The sequence below is a fragment of the Suncus etruscus genome, chromosome 19, assembly GCF_024139225.1.
Source record: "Suncus etruscus isolate mSunEtr1 chromosome 19, mSunEtr1.pri.cur, whole genome shotgun sequence".
NCBI lineage: Eukaryota > Metazoa > Chordata > Mammalia > Eulipotyphla > Soricidae > Suncus > Suncus etruscus.
Genome location: NC_064866.1, coordinates 38,618,379 through 38,631,883, shown reverse-complemented (window position 1 = coordinate 38,631,883; position 13,505 = coordinate 38,618,379). Strand labels below are relative to the sequence as shown.

The 13,505-nt window shown below is 39.5% G+C and overlaps 1 protein-coding gene across 1 annotated transcript in view; it reads left to right on the top strand.

Moving 5' to 3' along the window:
• Positions 1–13,505, top strand: part of CYRIB (CYFIP related Rac1 interactor B) — a 142,663-nt gene that overhangs the window by 79,162 nt on the left and 49,996 nt on the right. The window contains 1 exon segment of the mRNA XM_049765588.1: positions 700–783. The gene's annotated coding sequence lies outside the window, so the exon portion shown is untranslated.

Here is a 13,505-nt window from a genome sequence, read left to right as displayed (position 1 = left end):
GGACGATACGAAATCTATTTTGGTGATTTCTGTGATGTGGATTGCGTGATCCTTTCAAATAAATGGTTTTGCTTCCAGTGATAAAGTAGGGACTAAGTTTCTCCAAAGGGCGGGCTTACTGAAAGTTGAGATGCTAAGTAGGGGCTAAGGCAGAGTTGCTTACACTCTCAGATGTTAGTTGGTTTCTATATTGTTCGTCATCCAAAGGTGAATTGATGCCCCCCAAGTAGGAATATCAGACTAGAATCTCAAGGGGCCTCCATTAGTGAGGCATTCAGTTTCCCCAGGAGCCTTAGTAGAAGGGTAACAACAGCTGCTTTCCAGAAGGAGCAAGCCTGATAGCTGTGTCTGGGAGGCAGAGCCTAAAACCCCAAGGTGCAGCTTTCTAAAATGGAGCTGCCTCCTGCTGTTCAAGAGCCTCAAACTCTGGACTCAAAATGGTCATTAGGGTTTTGGGGCCCTAGCACTTTGCTATTTGTGGCCTTTCTTGATTGGCAGACTTCCTAGCATTATATATGGGTTGCAGAACACAGTATGGCACCAATGCAGCATTGGAATGTGGAGACATTAACAACAGGATATTGAATTGGGCCAAAGTACCCCAATCCCAAATTATGTTCCTTTTTCTCCCCCACGATAAATTCTGCCCCAAATCTGTTAGCTGCTTCTGAATGTCTAATTTTTTTTATTTTTTAATAGGATCAGATTGGATGGTGACCTGGGTCCCTAGAGAACCGTAAGATTTTGAGTCCCTTTCTGAAGTTCTTTGGACAGTCTCAGAAGGTATGTATTGTCTTCAGTCCCTCATATGAGAGTCAGGGAGGCCTCAACCCCATCCTTTGCTATTTTTTTTTCCTCTGTAAATCTGAGGATTTTGGGGTAGAAAGAGAGGAATAAAGAGGAGGGCATAGCTGGAGGGAGCAATTCTATTTACTAGTACTCAAGCCGTGCATTCACTTTTGTTTTATTTGCTCCTTCAGAGTTCAGTCAAAGGAACTTTTAATGCTTTGGTCCATCTGAAATAAAGCTCTGTTTTGGCACCAACATCGTCATTACTTGTCCTGTCTATTTTAGCTTTGGGGATTCCTTGGCGCAGTCACAGTCTTGTTGCCTACTTCTAGGAGACACAGCTTATTGCCTTAGATGTGACACATTCCTTCCTCTCCCAGTACAGAGAATGAACAACCACCAAGTCAACATTTGGGTTAGATTTTAACCTGTGTTTTAAAGCTCACTTTCTATATTTTTGTTTCATTTAAATTTTGAGACTCAATTGGTTGTGTGCAAGGCCTTCTCCTGGTTCTGTGCTAAGGGATCATTACTGGCAGTAGTTAAGGGGACCCTGTGGTGCCTGAAATAGATTGTGGGCCTCCTGTGCTCAAAAGCATGTGCCAAGTTTTTCTTCAGCTTGGTGGGTCCATCTCTCTCTCCTGTTCTCTGTATTTGGGCTCATGCCTGGTGTTCAGGGATTACTTCTGTGCTCACTAGTCACTCCTGGCAGGCTTGGGGGGATTATATGGAATCCAGAGATGGAAACCTCGTTGGTCATGTGCAAGACAAGTGCCTTTGCTGCTGTTCTATTGCTCCAAACTGGGTAGCTGAGTTGCTAAATGTTAGTTCCACTCCTACTCTTGTTCGTGAGCAGATAGGACAGTGGGGCGATTATTCCCCCTTTTCCTTCACCATCACTCAGATCAACTCTGGAATCCCATGGTTTCTTCTCATTTTCTAAAACACAGTGTTCAGGATCATTAGTTTTTCTCTCTTTAAGAGACAGAAACATGGCTACTACCATGGCTCTGTTAGCCTGTGTTACTGCCAGGAGGTTCTAGAACTTGACAGTCAGATCCTACTCTATCCGTGAGCTAATAGGTCATCTTGTCACATTAAGAGAACAAACTAATAACATTATATAATAGGTTTTAGGTAATTGTGCTATAAATTAGCATCTGACCAGAAGTTTAATTTCTTTCTTCCTTTTTTTTTTTTTTAGAAGTCTTAATTTCTATTTACCCTATTCAGTTGATTTTTTTTTTCACCTGATTTACCTACCCTTCCTTTCTGTTCGATAAGCATGATTTTTCTTTTTAATTTAATTTTATTAAAATCATTGTGATTTACAAAGTTCTTCATAGTTACATTTCAGACACACAATGAATCAGAGTCAGTCCCACCTCTAGTGTTGACCTCCCTCCACCAATGTGCTCAGAGTGCATCCTCTGCTACCTCCCTTTGCCCCTTGGCCTGCCAGTTTAACAGGCCCATTTGCATACATTTTTTACAGTCAAAAGTTTGTCCTTGTTCGGTTCATTTTGTTTGTATTTAGACATGAATAAATTATACTTTCTGTGACATGTTTCATTTTCTATCTATAATGTTGCACATAGTGCAAAAAGTCTATTATTGTTAATCATTGATAGTATTCCACTATACACACATGTGAGTATATATATATGTGTATATCAATGTTTATGTATATATATACACACTGCATTTGTATTTACTTACCTGTCAATATACAGTTGAGTTGTTTCCAATTCTTGTTTGGCCTTTGTGAATGTCAGGAACATGGGAAACCTTACATATAAATTTGAATGAGTGTTCTGGTGATAACATCCCTGAAGCAGAATAGCAATATTACTAATCTTAATTTTTTTGTTTGATTTTTGAACTTTTCTGTGACTACTATACTTTTCTGTGACTGCTAATTTACATTTCCAACAACAGTGTACCATACCAGGAGGGAACCCAAGTCTTTTATACTGAGCAGAAAGGGTGGTTTCTTTTGCTCTGGGAGGATACATTACAGTTTATTGTACAGTGCAGTAAGTGCGCCTCTCTTCTCTGCTACAGGGGTAGGCTTTTTTAATCTTTCAAATCTATTTGCTGCTCGGTCATTTTAGAAACATACAGTCTAGACCAGTGATGGCTAACCTTTTTGAGCCCGAGTGCCCAAACTGTCGCACAAAACCAAAGAATTTCCTTAAAAGTGCCGGCACGTCAATTAAACCTTAATAACAAGGTTGTATTATCTAAAAACTACGCAGCACATGCCGCATATCTTAATTGCAGACCTTCCCATGTGCCAGCTGCTAGGCTTTCATGTGCCACCACTAGCATGCGTGCCATAGGTTCGCCATCGTGGGTCTAGACTGAAGGGCAGTGGGCTTTTCTGCTTGCACCACATGGGGCATGAGTGATAATAAGTTGTAAAGCACTTGCTATGCACACAAGCCAACTGGGTTTAATCCTCGGCATCTCATGGTTCCCCGAACTTGCCAGGAGAGATTCCTGAGGGCAGAGCCAGGAGTATCTCCTGAGCACTGCTGCGTGTGGCCCAAAAGCTGAAAGCTGTGTGAGACTGTGAAAAAGTTCAGCAAGTCAAGACTTTGATGCTCAGCTCCGCTTCTCCTCTTCTGAGCCTCATCCAGGTGTAGCCCTGGAGGCCCTCGGACACCCCTGTGACTCCCGAATGGTCCTTGGCACTGCAGGGCTTAGCAGATCCATGTCCTTGGACCCTAACAGTGAATTGCTTGGAAAAGGCCCCAGCACTCTCAGGAGAATCCCCTCCCCTGAAAATGAAAACCCCAAAACTGACTCCTCGTTAGCTCAGTGACTGATGCGTGTGCTTTAACGGGGAGTCTCATGGCCCAGTATTCCACCCCATTGCTAGGAGTACCTCAGAGCCCTGAGTTTAAGGCTGCCATCATTCCTCCCCCCTAAACTGAAACAAACATACCTCAATAAATTGGACTAAAATATAGGTTTTTGGGGTCTGGGAAATGGCTTAAAGATCTGTAGTGCATGTGGGAACCTAGTGTTTGATTCTGTACAACACCGAACACTCCTGGGAGTAGCCCATCTCCAAGCAGCTTGGGTGTGCCCCTGCCCTAAGTATCTTTCTTGTAAGTAGGAGCCCAGTGTTTCACTGTATGGCTTTAGGGTGTGCCCTGTGTTCCCTCTGGGGCTCTCTCTTGTACTCAGCCCTTTGCACCATCTCCAGTATACACTACTATGGAGGTTTTGGTTTTTTTTTTTTTCATTTTTGATCTGTTTTTTGGCAAATCTCTGTTGATTGATCTTAGTGGAATTTCGAGATTAAGCTTCTTGGTATCCAATAACATTTGTTCCAAAGGAATGATATACTGACAGCTATTTTCAAAATATCATGTGGTTTTCTGAAAAGCATTTCATGGACTTTCAAGTAAGAAAAGTGAGAAAAATAACTTGTATTGCAAGGTATGACAGTACATTGCTTCTGGTTTTGTGCTTATCAAATCATAGTTTGTGCTTAAAATTCTGGCAAATTCTAATGATCAGAACTTAAGCACATTTAAAAGAAAGCTTCCTTTATATCTTGATAGTGTGCCTTATGGGGAGTAGGACAATCAGTTAATTGGAGGGGGTTTTAATGTTCAGTTTTTTATTTGTAAGGGTGATGAGATTCCATTTTATTAGCATCTTGTAAATTCTCCGTTTCATTTATTTTCTGTAAATATTTGAAAGCTAATTTTGCTGAAGTTAGGGATTACTGCTGGTATGGCTCAGGGGACCATGGACTGTATGTGCTGCTGGAGATTGAACCTGGTTTTAGTCATTTGCAAGGCAGGTACTCTACTAAGTAGACAGTGGAATTTGACTCCATACATTTGAATTTATTTTCACTTGTTTAATGTGCTCTGTTCTTACATACATTTATGTACCACTTCCATGCTTTAAAGTATCGTGAAGTTAGCTTTACTCCAGTCAGTTTGGATAAAATATATATGAATATGCAGGTTTAGAATTGTACTATAACCTAGCTATGGTGCAGGTTTCAAGTTGCCGATGAATAAAAGTGGGTTGATACCTGAAATCAAGGAATGATGAAGCATTTTGGAAATAGTCTAGAATCTAGACTCTAGATAACTGGGAAAATATTATCCTGTTAGATTAGAATGTAATCCGGTTAGAATGTGAAACAGGTAACCTAATACTTTCCTTTTAATTATAGAATAGTATGTTTTAGCAGTAGTTGAATATGGAGCCTGAGGTTGACAAACCTTTGAACTGGGTGTGCCCAGTTTCATTCTTGTGTGTGCCATGGTGACAACTGGCCAGGAGATGCACTCTTTCAAGATTGATAATTAGGTTTTCTTGGAAATACAATCCTGAGTGAAGTCTAATATTCTGTATTTGGTTGTGTTATTTACTCCTTGATTGTATTGATAAGCACATTAAATAGGATTCTTTTTATAGGGCCCTGCCCCATAATATGTATCTTTTAACTAACTTAACTTCAGTGGAGTTTTCAGAGTTTTTTTTTTTTTTTTTTTTTTTTTTTTTTTACAAGGAATTTTTGTTTCTTTTTGTTGTTTGGCCACACCTGGAGGTCCTCAGGGGTTACTCCTGGCTATGTGCTTAGGAATCACTCCTGATGGGCTCTGGGGACCATATGGGACCATATGGGATGCTAGGAATCGAGACTGGGTTGGCTGTGAGCAAGGCAAACTCCCTACCCTCTATGCTATTGCTCCAGCCCTATATTTACAAGGAACTTTTAAAAATATTCAAAATTTTGGTTTTTACTGGTTTATTTGATTTTTGAGCCACGCCTGGTAATGCTCAGAGCTTACTCCTGGTTCTGTGCACTGGGATCACTGCTAGCAGGCTCTGAGGACCATATGAGGTACCAGAGAATTGAATTTGGTCATTTGTAGGGCAAGCATCTTTTTCATTGTACTATTGTTCTGGTCCTTAACTTAATTTTTCTAAATCATTCTCAATTTTCTTAGTTTGGTTAGATGGATTATGCATTTTAATGAAAACATATTTAGACTCTTGGGGTTGGAGAAATAAATAGTACAGTGGATAGGGCGCTTTTCTTGCACGTGGTCGACCTGTGTTCAGTTTTGCTGGGTCACACACACAATCTCACTATCACATACTCGCTGGGTCACACACACACACACACACACACACACACACACACACACACACACACAAAATCTCACTGTATCACATACACACCTAGAATAAATAAATAAAAATTTAAGCTCTTAAGTACAACCTTTTCTATGTCTTTTTTTTTTTTTGCCTCAGCTCTCAGGTCCCTTAAAGTCTTATTTGGGCATAGAGATATATTAAGTTCTAAGGATTTTGAGTATTGAAGAAAACTGTCCTCATGTCATAAGTACAGTAGTGAAAAAGGGAAGTTGTGACAAGTGATGGAAATTTATGTTGGGTCTATAGATTTCTAAACTAAAATGGTATTTATAACTTGAAAATGACTAATAGCTGAGGGCCATTAATTATGGTCTCAGAATAGTTTTAAGGAACAGTGACAGACAGAAAGTTGTTTTATGTACAGTTATACCTCACAGGTTCTGTTTGACTTGGGTAAATGATTATAATAGTTATTTTAATAAAAATATAAGAATGTGTTTATTGAACAGTGGGTAAAATGGAGTTAAACTTTGGGACCAGGCAGATTTGTCTTACTAGCTAGCACCGAGAAATAAATCAACCAATTTTGAGATTCATTTTTCTTACTTTCATACAAAGGGTGTCGTTACTTGTTTTGCAATGTTTCATGAAAAAATTGTGGACTGTAGTAAAAAGTAAAAATTGTGGACTGTAGTAAAAAGTATGCCACTAGATCAGGGGTCTTCAAACTTTTTAAAGTGGGGGCCGGATTACGGTCCCTTAGAGAGCTGGAGGGCTGGACTATATGAGCTACTAATTCCTACTCACACTGCACATATCTTATATAAATAAAATGAAAACCATTTATAAATAAACAGATCACGCACCAGTATTTCAATGGGAACTGTGGGCCTGCTTTTGGCTAAAGAGATGGTCAATGTCCGGTTCCATATTTGTCACTTCCAGCCGTAACAAGTGATGCAAGTGGGCATCAGTTAATCTTGATCTGGTTGGAGATTCAGATGTTTCATTCTTGAAAAAGTCTGTTCACAGGCATAAGTGCTACCAAAGATGGTTACCATTTTGAGTGCATGGTTCCTGATATTTGGATATACACTGAGTGTATATGCTGGCAGGTATCTTGGCAACCAAACAGCGCTCACTGCTGGCGGGCAGGATCAGACTCCTCTGCGGGCCGCATGTGGCCCGCGGGCCGTAGTTTGAAGACCCCTGCACTAGATATTCCATTATAGCAAAAGTTGCCCATAGTATTGTTTTCACTCTCTTTTTTTGTGTTTTGCTTTCCCACTGTCTTTAAAACAAAAAATGATCAATAGATAATTTAGTATGACTTCAGGATTATTTTCAAGGATGTTTGAGATAGTACAGCTATCTTAATTTAGTACAGCTAAAGTTTTTACTCTAAGAAATACTGAGTTTCAACGATGTGAAATGTGAAAGATTTTTAGATATTTAGAAATATAATTTTAACTTAAAAGTATATTTTAATGAGGAAACATGAATTAGGCATTTAAAGCACTGTGTCTCATATGGAGGGGTCTATGAGGCCTATGACCTTCTTGTGGGTCCTCAGGATATGATAAGGGGGCAACAGGTAAAAGTAAAATAAGTGGGCACATTGTTTTATAACTAGATAGCCGGTAGGTAGGACAGGATGGTCACAGTCAGAAAGTTGGATAAACCCTTCACCATAGTGCCTATGCCAGTGTCCCAGTGGCCTCTGCTTTCCCATTCTCCAGTTCTGTTGCCTTTGACCTTTCATTTCTTCTTTATGTTGTGTGTTTATATCCCACATATGAGAGAACTCATTCTTTATCTGTCTCTTTTCTTTTGATTGGCTTCATATAACATCCTCTAGTTCCTTCCATTGAGTTGCAGATTGCAGGATTTCATCCTTTCTTACCACTGCATAGTGTTCATATGTAAATACATCACAATTTGACTCATTCATTCTTAGTTGGACATTTGGCTGGTTTCCATATCTTGGGTATTGTAATACGTGTTGGACTGAACATAAAGGTTGCATTTATTCTTTCATCAATGTTTTTTTGCTTTCAGGTAGAGGCCAAGTTATATTACCAGTACATTTGGGAGTTCTTAATTTTTCCAGAACTCTCCTTATTCTTTTCCATTATGGTTGAACCAGAACCAGATGATATTCCTACCAGCAGTGAATAAGGCTTCATTCTCAACACATTTACACCAACACTAGTTATTTTCAGAGTTTAAAAAAATGTACATGCCATTCTCACTAGTTTGAGATAGGTTCTAGTTTTGATTTGTATTTCTGTAGTAGTAAATGATGATGAATGTCTTTTCATATGCTTGTTTTCCATCCATATATCTTTTTTCTGTGAGGTGTCTGTTTATCTGTTTTCCCCATGTATGTTTGGGAGTTGTTGGCTTTTTCTTGTTGAACTTTGTGATTGCTTAGAAATCTTGAATATTAGTTGTTTATCTGATGTATTTTATACATATACTTTCTCCCATTTGTAGGGTGTCTTTATTTTATTTCTTTGCCATGCAAAACCTTTTTCATTTGTTGTGATCCTATTTGTTTTTGCCTCTGTGGTCAGACCAGATGAATTTGGTAGTAGAGAGAGCAGGCACTGTAATGTAAGGCTATAAGTATATATTTTTTGTTTTGTTTTAGCTTTGGGGCCCCACCCAATAATGCTCTGAGCTTACTCCTGGCAGTGCTCCAGGATTGAATCTGGCTTGGCCATGTGAAAAGAGCGCCTTTATCTGTTGAACTGCCTCTCTGATCTTTTTTTTTTTTTTTTTGGTTTTTGGGCCACACCCGGCGTTGCTCAGTGGTTCCTCCTGGCTGTCTGCTCAGAAATGGCTCCTGGCAGGCACAGGGGACCATATGGGACACCGGGATTCGAACCAACCACCTTGGGTCCTGGATCAGCTGCTTGCAAGGCAAACGCTGCTGTGCTATCTCTTCGGGCCCTGCCTCTCTGATCTTTACTAATGTATGTTTATCTGAATAATAGTTGAAAATTATTATCGAGCACTTATGGGGAGTCAGAGAGATAGGGGTCACCTTGCATGTGCTCCACACCAGTTTGACCATGTCCAGCATGGTCCTCCAGTATCTCTTTCATGCAGCCCTAGAGTCCCCAAGCCCTGCTGGGATTGCTGGGCTCGAACAGTGCCAAACCCTTAAAACCCTCAGGTAGAACTGTAGTTTCTACTGATTGAGAATTGGCTAGGAGGAGCCCTTGGACTTCTGAGCACCTCTTTGGATATTGTCTCTCTTCTCCACTCTGTGCACACAAAAAAGAAAAAATAAGTGTGTAACTCCACTATTTATTGGGTGGGGGTGTACACTCAGCAGAGAGCTTTTATCCATTTGATTATTCCCAGTCTCTATTAGTAGTTTTTTTTTTTTAATCAGTGATGATATAAATGATTCACTATAAAATTCACGTTGAGTAAAAGCTTAAAATCACAGTCATTCCCTGTTTGGAGTTTATGGTAATAATTCATTTTTATGTTACATTTAATTTGAAAAATCCATGAAAATAATATCTGAGAAAAGAACGATTAGCCAGAAAATTGGATACACTGGTTAAAGTAGACATGTTAACTTTGGTGATTGTTTATAGATAAGAAAACCAATTTTATTATAAATAACCTCATTTATATATAAATAATCTCTTTTTTGGGCCACAGCTGGTGGTATTCGAAGCTTTCTCCAGGCTCTGTGTTCAGTAATCCCTTCTGGTGATGCTTGGTACAGTCATATGGGATGTTGGGGATTGAACCTGCCTTGGATACATGCAAGGAGACCACCTACCTGCTGTACAATTCCTTTGATTCCTATAAAGTCTTTACCTTAATTATGTTTATATATAAAAATGCCTTTTAATTTGGTTTCAGACTACAGCTAGCTATGCTCCAGGTTTACTCCTAGGTCTGTGTTCCGTGGTTACCTTTGGTGGGGCTCAGATGCCAGGGATCCAACTTGGGTTACCTGTGTGCAAGGCAAGCACTTTACTTTCTGTACTGACTCCCTGGCTGAATATAAACCATCTTGTTTATTGTAGATCAGCATTTTCTTCCTTATTCATAGTTTCAGTCCCCCCCTTGTGGGGCCATAGGAGTTGGGGTTGCTCTAGATAATTGGCTAACGGAGAATGCTTTAAATATTGAGTTTAGGAAGGAGTCCAGCTTGGTTTTAAAGACTGTGAGACAAAAGCATTTTTGGTAGAATTTAAAGAAGTTTGTTGGTTATTATTTATAGACAGGTAGTTGCAGTAATATCATGTATCAGATAAGCTATCACAGTACTTATTTGTGCCTATTTCAGTTGAGTTATTTTGTCCCCTGGAAAAACCATTTTCTATAAAACTATTGTGGACACATTAGAGCTTTTTATTGAAATCTATTTTGGTATCAGGAATAAACTCAGGCAAAACATGCCTTCTAATATATCTCTTAATTTCTAGCGCACTTTATTTAAGGGTTCTTTTTTATTTTGGAAGAGGAGGGGAAGGGATCCATATCTGGTAGTGCTTAGGGCTTACTCCTAACTTGGTGCTCAGGAATTACTCCTGACAGTACTTAGGGGACCTTATGTGGTGCTGGGGATACAGTTGGGGCTGGTTGCGAGCAAGGCAGTGCCTCAATACTGTCTCATCTCCTCATTATTTTTATCTTTCTTATTTCAGAGGACCTCACACATGAGGCGTATGCTCTCTATCCCTGAGCTCACCACCCCTTATCCCTACTTTAATTTTTTTATTTTTGTTTTTTTGGGCCATACCCAGTGGCACTCAGATGTTACTCCTTGTTCTGTGCTCAGAAATCATTCCTGGCAGGCTCAGGGGACATATGAGATGCTGGGGATTAAACCCAGGTCGGTCCTGGGTCAGCCATGTGTCAGGCAGATGTCCTACCCTCTATGCTATGGCTCCATCCCCTTTAATTTTTAATAGCAGAAATTGTGCATTTTTCTGTTTCATCAATCTGCTACCTCTAAAATGATCTCATTGCTCATTTTTTGAAATCAGTCTTTTTCATAGGATTACCAGTCTTAGAGGATCATATTTCTAAATCATTTGCATTTATTTCAATCTCAAAATCTTTCACTTTGTTTTTTTAATTTTAAATCACCAATCCAGCATCTGCTCACACACTGGAGGCAGCTGTATATGCAGATTGTGCTTATTTGGGAGATAGGGTAACAATGTGATGACCACTTTCAGGGCTGGGAAAGAGCCAGACATAATGACTATGAGGAAGTGTCCTGAGCTTCCTGAGAAGATAACTTATCCCTCTCTTGGAGTCTATATTCTTCACTATTCTGCTTGCTGCCCACCTCCACCCTCTTCTCTTGGCAGTTCTCGGGGCTTATCCTGGCGCTGCTTTTAGGGATCACTCTGTGTGGGGCTTGGAAGACATTATGGAGTTCTAGGAATCCAACTCAAGTTGATCATATGCAAGACAATCCCCTTATCTACTATACTGTCACTTGAGCACCCTGCATTTCTGTTTTTTTTAATTTTGATATTACATCCGGCAGCGCTCAGGGGTTACTGCTGGCTCTACGCTCAGAAATCGCTCCTGGTAGGCTCAGGGGACCATATGGGGTGCCAAGATTCAAACCACAGTACTTTAGCATGCAAGGCAAACACCTTACCTCCATGCTATCTCTCCGGCCCCCCTGCATTTCTATTTTTAATGTAATCTGTAACAGTAATATAGTTTGGACTTGCTTATATATTTTTTTTTATTTGCAAGTATTATTTGCTGAGGAAGTCTTTAATCTATGTCCTACACTGCTGGAGACATGATAAAGAGTTGAATGCTTGTTCAGTTGACGGATATTTCATGACCCCTAGAGCTGTTTAAACTGTCCTTAGGACAAAGATGACAGTCATAGAATTTATGCAGAGGAAATTCTTCAGTCCTAATGTGACAGGACAACTTGGGAAATGTAACAGGAGCCCTGTTTTCTTTGATGCCCCTCAGTATTTGGTTGGGGTAGATTTGGGCTGCATCGAGTAGTGTTTAGGAGCTACTCCTAGCTCTTCTGACATTTCGGACGGACACTTCTGGCTCTTCTGTCACTCCTGACAGTTTGGGGGTCACATGTGGTGCCAGGGATTCAACTGGGGTTAACAGCATGCAAGACAAGTGGTTTATTCTGAACTCTCTGGCCAAGTTCCAAAATCTTAAGACTAGAGGTATGGAAGATGCTCTGGGATTTTTGCTCAAGGTTAAAAAAAAAAAACAAGTTTAGTTTCCGTCATATTACATTATGTGTGGGGTCCCTTCCCCCATTTTCTCCAAATATGATCAGTTATTTGTTTTGGTCCTGCAACTCTGGAATTAGGAGAGCAATATAAAACTTAGGCACAGAACTGTTCTTTCATACAACACATTGGGATCAGGCTGTAATGTTCTGGTTGGTTACAGTCTGTAGTAGGTTAAACTAAATGATGCATTGACATGTTGTAAGCGACACAAATTACCTCTGTAATCAGTCAGACTTTGCTGATTGCTTTTTTATTTTTAATCATAAGGATTAAGATATTTAAAAAAAAAAAAAGGGCTGAAGAAATATTATAATGGGTAGGGCTTCTGCCTTGCATACAGCCAGGAGTGATCACTGAGCAGAGCAAGGAGTAAACCCTGAAAACAAAACAGGTGTGACCCAAAACCGACAAAAGTATTTGTATTAAAGAGTAGGATGTATGACTTTCATTTTGTTCATGTTTCCTATAGTTAATAGATTGATTTTTTTTTTTTTATTTTGAATGCAGAATGAGGCTTTGAAAAAATTTCCTGGGTTACTCAAAATACTGGCCCATAGGATTCACACCAAGACTGTACAAGTGCCTTAATTTTTCTTTGTATTGCCTTTCTGGCACCCAGAAATTTGAGAACATGTTACACATAAATTCATACTTTTCTAGAACATTATTATAATTTGTGACATCTTATGTGCCAAATAGCTTTATGATATGGCTGCAGAATCTTGTTCTACATTTTAACAAGTTGTTAGTATTAGATTACAAATTATAAAATTGCTATATGTGCTGTGTTACATAATTCCAACAATATGTAAAATGTCTAAGACGGTATATTGGCTTAGTTTTGGGATTTTGAATATTCTAACCACGGAATTGTCTGTATTTCTGTTACTATCAATGTTATTTTCAGAGGTACGTGTACTCTCCTGAAGTGCCACATCACAGAAAAAGATATCAATGAATGCACATTTTCTGCTTCTAAGAGACCAGTGTTTTTGCATGTTAACTAGATCTATTGATATCTGTGGCACAGAGCAGTAAATGTGGTTGGTCACATGCTCTGAAGTATGACTTATGTTTTGGTGGAGGCAATTTTTAACCATTATCTCTGTGGACATTTAGATGTCTGATTATCTAATTTAAATATTTTTGTTTGTCTGTTTGTTTTTGGGCCACACCTGGTGGTGCTCACGGTTTACTCCTAGTGTTGTACTCAGGGATCACTCCCGATCGTGCTCAGGAGTGCTGGGGATCAAATCCAGGCCAGCTATGTGCAAGGCTGTACGCTTGCTCCAGTTCCTAATTTACATACTT